This window comes from Protomyctophum parallelum (assembly GCF_964188405.1).
Source record: "Protomyctophum parallelum genome assembly, chromosome: 20".
Taxonomy (NCBI): domain Eukaryota; kingdom Metazoa; phylum Chordata; class Actinopteri; order Myctophiformes; family Myctophidae; genus Protomyctophum; species Protomyctophum parallelum.
In genome coordinates this window covers 25716233-25729664 of record NC_139718.1, presented here as the reverse complement: position 1 = coordinate 25729664, position 13432 = coordinate 25716233, and the positions used below count along the sequence as shown (strand labels likewise).

Below are 13432 nucleotides of genomic sequence, written 5' to 3'. Positions count from 1 at the left end.
TATATGGACAGTCGCACAGATCCAATTTGCAGGTGGATTTGCGTCCAAAACGGTCTCAATTGTGAGCTTTGGCTTGAGAGAACTCATGGCTTTTGCAACCTGTGATGTTGTGAGCTTGTAGATTAGCTGTTTTCACCAGAGCGTGCGCTGTAGCCACTTCACGCTGTGTGTGTGTGGCTTATGTTCAAGACAGTTATATCTCGTGTTGTGTTTATAGCTAACTGAAAAGTGAAAACGGCCACGCGATGACGCACGCGCACACATACGAACGTGCGCACTCACAGCTTAAGTAGTTTACACACACACACACATGCTCACAGCGAAAGTAGTCTGCACACACACACACACACACACACACACACACACACAACCTCCGTTGGCTGGGGGCGGTGTGAAAAAGGGTAGGCCTATAGGTGCGTGGAAGAATGCGCTAGGGTCCTTGAGGCTGTTCTTCGTGGCATGTTGTTTGTTGTATGTAGTAATTGTGTCGATGCGTAAGGGGGTTGGAAATATCCCAATCGCTCGGCCGCTGTCTATTGCGAGCAAAATTGACAGCGGGCGAAACAACTGAAGTTAGGCGGAAAACTCGCGAGCAAAATTGACAGCAGGCGAAACAACTGAAGTTACGCGGAGAACTGTGTCCCAGTATTAATCAGTGACCGTCCCAAAATGCAATTCACTGGTGACACGTGATTTCTGGGGAGAGGAGTTTTGCCGCCCTGTGGCTGCGGGGGGTACTGCACCCGGGTGCGTTTTTAATTCACTAATAAATTAATTAATAATCATTAATGTGTCAAATCGAAAAAAGGGCTCCGTCACGCCCTCCATATTCATATGGTCAATGCCTGTGTGAAAAGTGGGAGCGATTGGTGCAGGCAATGAGGAGATAATGAGGAGATAAAATGCGGTCGGACACACACACACTCACAGTCACACACACTCAGACATTCGGTGAATTATAGTTTGATTAGAGAAACTAAAAGGTGAGTGTTCATTTTCTTTCATTTGCTGCTTTCTTTTGTTTTAGCGATTTTAGCAGTTTTTGACAGGGGGGCGTGGGCATTCGAGCATGGGGCTAAATATGGGTTTTTTTACAAAATATTATGGCGATTTATTTTTATTTTATTTACTATAGTCCTAATAAAGCCCAAGAAATTACATCTGACCACAAAAGATCACAGGATCTATTGAATGTGTCAAACTGACATATTGAGCCTACACACAGTATAAGCCTTCCCCCAGTAGGCTACCTTCACAATCAGTAGATCCTGTGATCTTCTGTGGCCAGATGTAATTTCCTGGGGTTTATTAGGACTATAGTAAATAATACAAAAATAAATCACCATAAAATACATATTTTGCCTCATGCTCGAATGCCCCCGCCCCCCCCTGTCAAAAAGAGCTAAAATCCCTAAAACGAAAGAAAGCAGCAAATGGAAAAAAAATAACACTCACCTTTTAGTTTCTCTAATAACAACCTAAAACATGAACCTTGGTTGAAAAAAACTAAAGTTGTCCTTTAATCAGCACGCTACAATTTTTATCTGAAAACATTATAGCAGCAAACTGGTAGAGCTGGCCGACTGTCTGACTTAATAAACAGACTCCATGCGTCGGGCGTGCAGTAGAGCTACCGTCCCATTGCCTGAAGGGATGCAACATTCTGATTGGTTCAGAAACGCAGAGCCTTCCGTTTCAGACTCAAACTTCAAAATAAACCTAAAGTTCCTATCTATCCTGTATTTGTATGATGAGTGAGTATGATTATGATGTATCTGTTATTCTGTTGACATTGTAGCACTTTGTTCAAGAGGCTGAAACCTTGCCCAAATGTGGAGTTATGCATCATCATAGATATGTCCTAGAGACGAGTGACGTCATAGATGTCATGACTAATGTCACAGGACAGGCCGCTAACATGAAGTCCCAGATCCACGTTTCTATGTGGATCCTTAGATCCACATCATGTCCTAGTTATTTTGATATTGCATGCACAGCGCTTTGGTCAGCAATGGTGTTTTTAAAATGTACTCTATGAATAGCTTGACTTGGCTAATCATGCTTTGACAAGAAGATAAACTACCATTGAGCTGCATATTTGTTTACTGCCTGTTTAGTATGAATTAGTGCCTGGGAGCATAGGGTCTCATTAAAATCATCTATAACACGCACACATACCAGTCTGTATTACACACACAAGCGCGCGCACACACAGACACATGCGCGCGCGCACACACACACACACACACACACACACACACACACACACACACACACACACACACACATCAGAATCACATGGAGACCCTTTGGAGAAATCTAAACCACAATCATCTGATCCCCCTCACCCCACTCCATGCCCTGCGCACACAGACATACACACTGATACATTCTTTCTTTTCTCTTCTCTTCCCTTCTTCTCACTCCTTCTTTGCTCCTCCAGCAACATAACAAACAATATGTACCCTAGATCTAGTGCAATAGTGAGTGTAGTCTGTCTGTGTCCAAATACATTAGTCACTGTCTGCACACTGATAAAGAACATACACAAGGTGCCCACCGATTGCATACACTAAATAATGCCATCTTTTGCCAAATGACCCTGCAGGAATAGGTTCAAATGTCCACGTGCACACACAGTCACACGCGCATGTGCCCGCGCGCGTGCACACACACACACACACACACACACACACACACGGAGATATCTGGTTAAAAACAAGAAATTATTACATAGTGATATTTGTCAGGTGAAAGAAGCGCTGTCTCCGTTGTGTTCCGTTGTGTCGCTGCGGTTGTACAGCTTGCTCGCTGGCTGCGGTGCAGAAATCAGCCCTTTCGGTGTGTGGCATAGCTTAGGAGGCAGGCAATCATACTACACTCCCATTGGCTTAGGCAGCGTGTGTGGCAGCCAATCAGGCTAGGCCGTCAGTATGACTAGGGTGTCGAACTTGTCGTCTACATTTCATGAGCTTTCATTAGTCAGGTTTCACCTGACAAAACAAAAACTGTTCACCAGTGGGTGAATGGAGTTGTGTGTGTGTGTGTGTGTGTGTGTGTGTGTGTGTGTGTGTGTGTGTGTGTGTGTGTGTGTTTGGTGTGTTACATTTAGAATGAAGGAAGACAGGAGGGCAGACAGACAGTCCTAGAATGGAAAGTTGAGACAAGTTGGAACAGACCATCAAACTGACCAACAGTGAGACATTTACTGTAAAAGTCAAACTGTCCTGAGAGTATATGTAGTCACATGGATGGACAGACACAGTAGTGACAAAAGGGACAGCTAAACAAACAGTCAAAAGGTGGACAGTCAGTCCGATACAGAGGCAGAGAGGCAGTTTTTGACTTACAGAGATTCAACAAGGTAGGCAGGCAGACAAACAATGCCAAAAATAACAGATTTTCGACTCCTTGAAAACAAAGTCTTTCACCTGGGGAAGTACCTTACATCCTGCGTCACCAGTGTTTGCCTGATGTGCATTCTTGTTGGCTCACAGTCACAATGGCTCGTCTTGTCACTTTTTTGTGAAGCTAACAAAACTGGAAAGTTGTTTAATAACTACGGCTTCGCAATATGGACATAATCATATATTTAAAGAATCTTGACCTCAATATCGGTATTGTGGTGACATTGGAGGGGCTAGCACCCCTCAAAAAACATTTGCCAGATTGTGTGAAGATTGTTTCAGACTGATAATTGGAATAAAATGTAATCAATTGTTAATTTAAAAATTACACTGGTGTGAAGTGAGGGGCGCTCTTATCGTCATACATCATCATACATCACATTCCGTGCACAGCCAATCAAATCAATTCAAATTTGGTACACACAGACACACAAGGCTGGGCATAGCGCCCCTCAAAAAACACACTTATCATGATGATCATGCATGATGATAGATAGACTTAGATGATAGATAGACTTGGCTGATTTGCAGATTTTTGGTGGAGCCTGCTGGTTTTTGGTGGAGAATGAATAAGACAAACATTAAAAGTCCATAGACTTGGCTTCCTTGTGACGTCATGTCAGACGTTGGAGGGGCTTGCGCCCCTCAAAAATCAGTTTTTGATTTGTGTAATGCGACCGAAGGTCGCAGTTATCAACTATGGAATCGCATGCATTTCCCGTCAGTGTGTGGTGTTGGTTGGTTGGTTGGTCGTGGTGAGAGAGCACGTGACATCCATCACGTGACATCATCAGGGATGGAGCACGTGACATCCATCACGTGACATCATCAGGGATGGAGCATGTGACATCACGTGACATCATCAGGGATGGAGCATGTGACATCACGTGACATCATCAGGATGGAGCATGTGACATCACGTGACATCATCAGGGATGGAGCACGTGACATCACGTGACATCATCAGGGATGGAGCACGTGACATCACGTGACATCATCAGGATGGAGCATGTGACATCACGTGACATCATCAGGATGGAGCATGTGACATCACGTGACATCATCAGGATGGAGCATGTGACATCACGTGACATCATCAGGGATGGAGCATGTGACATCACGTGACATCATCAGGGATGGAGCACGTGACATCATGTGACATCATCAGGGATGGAGCACGTGACATCACGTGACATCATCAGGATGGAGCACGTGACATCATCAGGATGGAGCACGTGACATCACGTGACATCATCAGGATGGAGCATGTGACATCACGTGACATCATCAGGATGGAGCATGTGACATCACGTGACATCATCAGGGATGGAGATCCAATCCCATCAATATTATTATAATAATAATAATAATAATAATAACTTTTGTGATGTGAAAATCCTGGACACCCTATGCTCACCAGACCCTGGATCTCTGATGATAGTCTGCCAAACTTTTTATCTCCCATTTGACTTTAACGTAGCCGCTGTCTACATCCATCCGGTCTGGGAGATAACGAGGACACAGCAATGAAGTAATTACACCAGGCTATCAGTGCACAGGAGAATTGTTACCCGGGTTGTTATTAATTATATCATTATTTCTTTTTTCAAAGATATTCAGAAACACCTGTATTGTGAATCCCGTCGTGCAACAGAGTATGAAGGCTTTATAAAGTAGGCCTACAGGCTGGCAAAACAAACAGACAGCAAGCAGACCAATACAGAGTTGTTTTGAGGCAGGTACATTGCAAGCATTGCGAGGTCAGGGAAACTGACTAATGAGTGTCTCCCAATTCCTATTCCCTCTGGGCACACTGCTGCCATAACATTTCCCGGAACACATTAGCTGACTGGATAGACTCTAGCCAGTCTCTAGCCGCTAGAGCAACAGAAGGCAGGATCCTGTCTTCTAATAGCACCGTTCTTAGGCTCTTCTCACTCTGACAGTACCTTTACCCATGATGCACTCACTGCATGAACTGCAAATGCTATTGCACTGATGGCCTAAATGCTTGGCGACAAAGAAACAGGTCCTTTTCAATGGAAGCCAGCAACACGAATCTACAAAGCGATGCATGACACCTGTAGCAGGATGTGCTTACGGATACATTTGAGATACACTCTACGTTTTTCAGTGCTCCAAATGACACAAGGAATCATCAAACAGTCACGTTTTTTCGTGACTGGGCTAGAGCCCCTCAAAAATAAATAATAATCAGCCTCAACAGCCCACTTCACTATTTTAGTCCAGTGTGAAACTTCTCCCATTGCAGCGCTTTTCCGAGATGGCCGTTGGATTACTGGATTACTAGCTAGTCAGTAGTCACAGAAATTTGCTGCATTTGGTGTCATTTCCATTTTCAGTAGACTGTATGGACATTTGAATCAATAGCCTGACAGCAAGGGTGAACTTAACATTTGTATTACTTAATTATTCCTGTAAATCTAATAGCTTCAATATCAACATTAATATTATCCGATAACATTACCGCTGCTATTATTGTTTTTAACTGTCTTGTGCGGTTTACTTCCTTCATTGCATTCAAAGGAATTGATTGGTTCAAATTCCAACCAAGAAAACGCACTGGACAACAGTGTGAGAGGCTAGCGCAACATTAAAATTGTGTATGATCTTGACCAACAACTCAGAGGCTGGAGCCAGGCAAATGTTTACCTGTTATTCAGTGATGAAGGTTTACAGTAGCTGTAACCCCACAGAACTGCCTTACTACTCAAAGGAATGCCATTGGTATTGGCTCCAACAGTGGATGCTGTTCTGCTGTTTAAATGCTTCTTCCTCCACAGTTCTACAGCAACTGATCAGCCCAACTGAGCATAGCAAAACAAATCAGGTGACGGTGGTATAGCAACACTTCTCATCTTCAGAACAAAAAGTGCAAGTGTTCTGGCATTGCAAAGGTCACACCTGATCACCTAATCTGAAAAGTGCACCAGCAAATATGTATTTATTGGTACAGAGTTGAAGCGCAGACTCAGAGGCCTTAGCCGAGTCACACTGTGTGTCTGCCTTTACAGAAGAGGTCTTTCTGTCTGCCAGCTGAGGAGAATTTAGGAGCCATTATACCATAGATCACCTGTAATCTGGGATTACCTTTTGACAAACACCCTAACAATCTGAATCAGTAAATCTAGGACACAATACAGCAGCATATTGATACAGTTTGATCCATTCATTCAGCGTGTGTGTCTGTGTTTGTTTGCCATATAATGAATTGCTGGCTCTGCTTTTCTATGTAATGAAACAGAAATGCCATAACACACACACACACACACACACATACATGCATGCACACACGCACATACATTCTCTCTCACACATGTACGCGCACACACACACACACACACACACACACACACACACATACACACACACATTCTATCTCACACACGTACGCACACACACACACACATACACACATTCTATCTCACACACGTACGCACACACACACAGAGAGTTTGGCATAAGAATCTTTCCTCTTCAGATGGAAAGAGGACTGTGAAAATAACTGTCCATCTTGAGCCTAATAACCCAGGCCAGGCATTATAAGACGGAGAGGAGGAAACTAATCTCGTATCCCTGTCAGTCTCACAGCCGTGGAGTGGCTCTGCTCTCACCTCTCTCCTGAGTCCTCTCTGCTAGGAGAGCAGAGAGGACTCTTCCTTCCCCAGGGCCAAGATGGCACACCTCCCTGCTACTCCCCTAGGCTACCCACACCCATGGCACCTTGTAACAGAAACATTACCACCACCACACATACACTCACACATTAGCCTATGCTTTAATGTGATTGCTTTATTTGAATCCAGTTAACAGTTGAAGAAGGACTGAAATATTGTGATGTCTTAACACGCACATACGTACGCACGCACACACGGCACACACACACACACACACACACACACACACACACACACACACACACACACACACACACACACACACACACACACAATCCCTGATTACCACTCCCATACAGAGGGCTGGATCCCTCAGTGCTGCGAGGCCTGGCGCAATACAGACCCTGCCCAACATAAACAGCAGCACGAGGCCAATAAAAACCCAAGGAAGTCTGCTGAGGTCACATTGTTAGTGTGACAGGGGTCACAGCGTGGTCTTATAACAGCTCTGTCAGGCTTCGTACACACCTACACAACAAATGTTCGGTCCGTGTGCAATGTCTGATTGCTGTTTGATTGCTGCTCCAATTCATTTTCAATGGGAGTCACATGGTTTGACCAAACATTTTTGTTTGATGAGGGGGGAGCAATCAGCAATCAGCAATCAAACACAAATGTTTGATCAAAATGTGACTCCCATTAGAAAAGCATTGTGGTGGCCCAAAAAAACAAAGAAACGACCAAACATTGCTTGATTGGTGTTTGGTACGTGACTACATGTGAATGAGGCCTCAGTGAGACAGCAGAGAGATGTTGAATTACTGAGGGACACCCCTGACAGGAGGTTGAATGAGAACCACATCATCATCTCCATCATTTCACTGTCAGAGCTGCTGTGACAAGGCTAGATTATGTACCGGTAATAGTGAGTTCCAAACTTCAAATAGATTAACATGTCAATTTGACTGTCAATGTCCAGTAATTTTGCATCTTTTTTGTATTTCGCTGACGCTTTTGTCCAGAGAAATGTACGAATGCAGCTGTAAGATAAATGATGAGCTTTATGTCTACAACATAAACAAGGAGCATATCTATATCTTCAAAGTACATTTGTTCTCACTTGCCACAATTTGAATGTGATCTAACGGCAGTATTCTATTATGGAAGATCTGAATCTCCAGTAGGTCTATATCAAAATGTGGGCCATTTAAATTTTGAACATAATTTTTATTGTTGTTTTATGTATTTCTTGAACCTGATAATTAAATTAGTTAGGAATTAGTCATCAGAAGGGCTCAGCTCAGGGCTGAAATTCACCTCTATGTGAAACTTTCTGCAAACACACTAACTGTATTAGCATCGACATGATGACTAATGAACAGCATCACTTTGATGTTTACATGGAGTATATTTACACACTGAACAGTCTTCTGTGGCCTCTCTCTCTCCCCTCTCAATTGTCAGTCAGCAAGCTGTATGTCCGGATATGGGAAGCGGACTATGGCCTTGCATTATTGCACCAGGCTTTCAGTGTTAACACAGGAACCATTAGGCCAATTACATACATGTAGGTAGGTACCTTACTACCTTCCCTTATGGCAGCCCCCCAGTTACCCACTTAGAACTCTCAAGAGGTTCAGGAATTGTTTACTCTAAGTATATGTAGGCTGTGTTTGTCCAATATCTTCCCATTACTTCTGGGATTGTTAGATCCCACTCATCCCAGAAGAGATTGCGATCGATGTCCAATCTTTTTCATCTCACTCTAGATAGAAGTGTGTTTGTGATGTGAGGTTATCCACAGGGCACAGACTGAGATGGATGGATCTCTCTTCTGCTTATCAATAGCTCTTTTGATACGATTTCTCTGCAACAAGCCTGATGATGATCATATGAGTGTGTACGTGTGTGTGCGCGCGTGTGTTACTTAAGAAGCATTTTGTAGTTAAATGACTCAGAGAGGTGACTGTGGCTCTCTCAAAATCTCTCCTTCTGTGCATGTACTTTGTCTTTTAGGAGGGTTACAGAGGCACACACACACACACACACACACCCAAACCAACCATGTGTATCTTTGTCACGGGGTACAGGCTACAGAGGAGCACACAGACACTGCTGTGCTGTGTATGTTTTTCCTTTCTGAGATTAAAATAGCTTAGAGACTAAAAATGGCATACTTAATCGAAGGAAAATCCGACAATCTACTGACAGTGAAGAAACAAATCCTCTTTTTTATCTGGCATTATAAAGCCAGCGAAAGTCTGAAGGGGGGGGGGGGAGTTGCGGGCGGAAAGAGCATCAAGGCAGAAGAGAAGAGTGTCTTTAAGAGAGAAATAGTTACAACTGAAAGTTACTACACAGGCTGTCACCTCCCCCCACCATCGTGCCAAACAATATCAGCTTTCAGCCCAAAGCAGTAAGTGGTTAGGTAATGCACGTCATTTCATTTTCCATGCATAGCTGGCTAATCAGATTTTATAATGACTGCATTAATACATTTATGTGTCTAATGACAAGCAGGGTCAAGCAGGGACATCACCAGTTAAGCCCATCTATCCCTCTGTGCTTACTCGCCCTGGGCAGTGAGGCAAACACATGAGATACCTGCTACCAATCTCATTCTACCCACTCTGTAGTCATGCAAAAACAAGCAATTACTCAGCAGAAGTGGTTAATTTATTTTGGAGAAAAGCAGTCCATATTGCACTGAGTGCTATCAGCTGGCACCTGCGCTGATAAGGGGGCGGGACGAAATGATGAGCTAAGTTGGTTTGTAACACGTCAAACGTAATAGTACATTTGATGTGTCATGCATGTTATTGTACTAAGTTAACCAAAAATGTTAAAGAAAAACTGTTACTGTGTTGTCAGTCACACAAGTGGCGCAACTTGACAGACAGGATTCTATGTCTCCCTGACATACCATAGCATGCATGCTATGGCATGCTGTAATGTTCTGCTACACGGTACTGCCTAATGTAAGGGTATGACAGAGTATACATTAAGCATAACACTGTTAGGTACAGTCTATAGGAAGTGGCACAATACAACCACAGTCATCTTCTTTTGGCCACTCACCAGAGCAGCAGTTTGGAAATAAAAGCATTGCTCAAGGGCACGACAGGTATTGGTGAGTGCCAAAGCGTGTGAGACTAGTCATCATCACATGACACCACACATGCACGTGCGCACGCGCACACACACACACACACACACACACACACACACACACACACACACACACACACACACACACTCGCGGCTGTCCCCGAAGAGGAGTGCTGTCAGCTCTGCAGTGACTGTAGCTGACAGAACAGAGCAACAGAGCGGATGTAGACCATCTACTAAGGCCACGTGGTTGAGGCCCATCGCTGAGGCTGCAACTTTTACACATACCCTCAAAACAAAGGCTAAACAATTGCTAGCACACTGAATCTCACTGAGCCTTACACAATTTAGTTTTGTTTGCTTTCAGAATTTACAGCTGACTACAGGTGGGGGTAATGGCATACACTATATGCACGTAAGACTACACTGAAATATTAATCTGAGAGTGTAAATACAGACCCTTACAGGTCCTTTTTTTAGACTCCGAGGTAAACAAACATTCACGTTTTCACTGTAGATGTGTATTGCGTAACTTAGTAGATGGTCTTGCCTTTCTCTGTCATGGATTGGAAACCTTGCTCATCAATACATACGTTTACATAACCTGTGGACCCACTAGAAATAAGGTTGAACTAAAGGTCTATTTTTGGATAAAATGCTATTTTCTAATCTATCTGGCAGCAGTTCAAGAAATGCTGTCATGACTCTATGCCAGATAGTTCTGTAAGTCTGTAAGAATTCAACCAAGTCATCAGTGGTTCAACTTGTTTAACTCCCCCTATTAACTCAAAGTAAATCACAGCAGAACAGATACTTGCATGGATGATGTGAGTGAAGGCTCTGTTAGCAACGGAGGTCTCACACAGGCCACTTGATTAGCTACAATAACACAATTAGGCATCCAGCAGCTCCAGAGTGTTGTTGAAGAAAATATCATTGTGGTGGTGGACTCGGTCGCTTTGATGTCTCATACCATGTCCCTGGTATGAGAAATGATGGGTGTGTTGTGTTTACGAACCACACTATTGTCATGCAATACAGTGGCCTTGTCAACAAAGATGTTGCACACAACAGCCAGCCTCACAGTTCACAGGACAGACACCCAGGAGAATGCTATAAAACAATGGATCCAGGAACAAACAAATATGGACAATTGAATGCTCATTGAATATACACACATACACACACACACACACACACACACCATGCTGTGATCAAAGGTAGGGAATTAGAGCAGCAATGGGTTTGTTCGGTTTGGTCCTGTTGGTATATTTGTATATGGAACATAATCAGTTACACCTGTAGGCTACAGGAATACAACTGTCTATTCTTTCCAGGAGATGACAGATGACACATACATTGCACACTGTGTATATAGGTCCAGTTCATATTCTGAGGAATGATGCAGGGCAGGGGAACAAATGACACCACCAGTAACACTAACGCCATTGTATACGATTTTAGCTCGGGGTTTGAAGTGATCTATTCGCTGAAGCATTTCCAACGCCAAATACTTTGGTTAGAATAACCGATACTCTTTCAGTCAGTCCAAAGTGAAATTACAGGCATACGTAGGTAATATGTAATGGCCTTGGCACCGTTTATTAGCTCATCATGTGCGCCATGTTGGAACAGATCCTTACATCACAACACAACACACCATAATAACATTGCACACTATAGCACTCATCACTTTCATAACACTGTGACTGCAAAAAGCGAAGCCGCATCTCTCGACCAAGCCCAGCCGCATCTCTTCGACGGCTGGCGCCACTGTAAATCTACCGTCGGGAAAAAAGAAAAACACGGCCAGGCTGCCTCTCATCCCGAACAACAGATCGATAGTACATGATGGATCATCAAAGACACTCGCGTAAACATGTCGTTGTGTTACACCTGTCGGGCGAGACGAGGCAATAAAGGCTATTTAGAGTACAGTAGAGGCCTCCTGCAGGCATGAATTATGTTTACCTGATCGAACAATGGAAACATAGGCCTATAATTGGGCTGTATAATTGAACACACAATGAGCGGCTGACTTTGTTATTGTAAGCCAAACATGTAGGTATTATTCTCTCGCCATCCCTCATACCCTGTTAATGATGTTGCGCCCCGTGTGTTCGCAAATTAACCCAACAATGTACATCTAAATACTGCGAGTGCGACTGTTTTCATTTACGGAGGAGGAATTGAATACACAAATGTTGCAGGCCTATAACTGTCAAATGCCAAACGAGAATGATTGTTGTTGTCGCCATCCATCCCAACATCATCCCAGCCCAGGCGAAGTGAGAGAGATGCTGCTGTAGGCTCTACTGGAGGCTGGTTGCGGTTTGCAGCACACAAATCACCGAAACCAGGTCAACGCGCACAATAACACACGGATGACCGGGCACTCCAAAGCAAGCAGAGCAGATACACCAGGCACGCAGACACACCGTAAATCAGCAGACACTGTAAACCAGGACTTACTCAGACGAAGATCCCTTCACAGGCGTCCTGTACGCAGCGCTCGCTCTCAGCGGTCACAGTTGTTTATGTCTTCGCGTCAGTTCACACTACAGTGATCCACCCACCACCCCTTCCCTCCTCTTCCTCCTCTCTGGTCTGTTCTGTTGGATGGCAGTGCACCCCTGCTGCTGCTGGCCGCCGAGGTGATGCCGTTCGTTCGTTCACGCCCGTTTGGATCGTTCGTGGTGCTGCGCTCAAGCCGACAGACAAGCACGCGTCCCGGAGCGCTGCGTGCGTTATTCCCACCCGACCGAAAGGGACGAGCGGCGGTGTGTGTAAGGACGTCCTCGGTTCGGCTCGCTCTGGCGCGCACGACGATGCGAATCGATGTCCAACGCTATGCACAGAAATCCCATGCAGCGTGTAGAGGGGAGGGGAGTGGGGACGTCGTGAGCCGCTTATATTTAATGTATATAAATGGGTGTGAGAGAGTGGTATGTATAAAGGGAGTGAGAGGGGAGCGGATACGCCTCCCTTAAGTAGATAAAGGGGGCCCAGCGCGCTGTGTGTGTGAGATATGGGGCCTCCTTCCCAAAGTGGGGCTGCTGGGTCTGCTCCAACCTTATCATATGACGTCCAAGTAACCAGGCTGTTTGTTTTTCAAACAAGCAGGCCTTCAACTCAAACAGCCCCAGAACGGTGTGTGTCCTGGCTGGAATTAGATCCAACAAAATCCTCGGGACCATTCTTCCAGTAGACCTACTACCGTCTCACTGCTCCATCTAGTGGCGTAAGGGCTTAATTTCATTCTTTTCATTTCCCCAAAAA

At 44.4% G+C, this 13432-nt stretch overlaps 1 protein-coding gene across 1 annotated transcript in view; it reads right to left on the bottom strand.

Annotated features, from left to right (window-relative positions):
• The window catches only part of palm1b (paralemmin 1b), a 27432-nt gene extending 14284 nt beyond the window's left edge, over positions 1-13148 (bottom strand). Inside the window, exon 1 of the mRNA XM_083791260.1 lies at positions 12626-13148. The gene's annotated coding sequence lies outside the window, so the exon portion shown is untranslated. The remainder of the gene's footprint in view (positions 1-12625) is intronic.
• Positions 13149-13432: the final 284 nt, after the last annotated feature.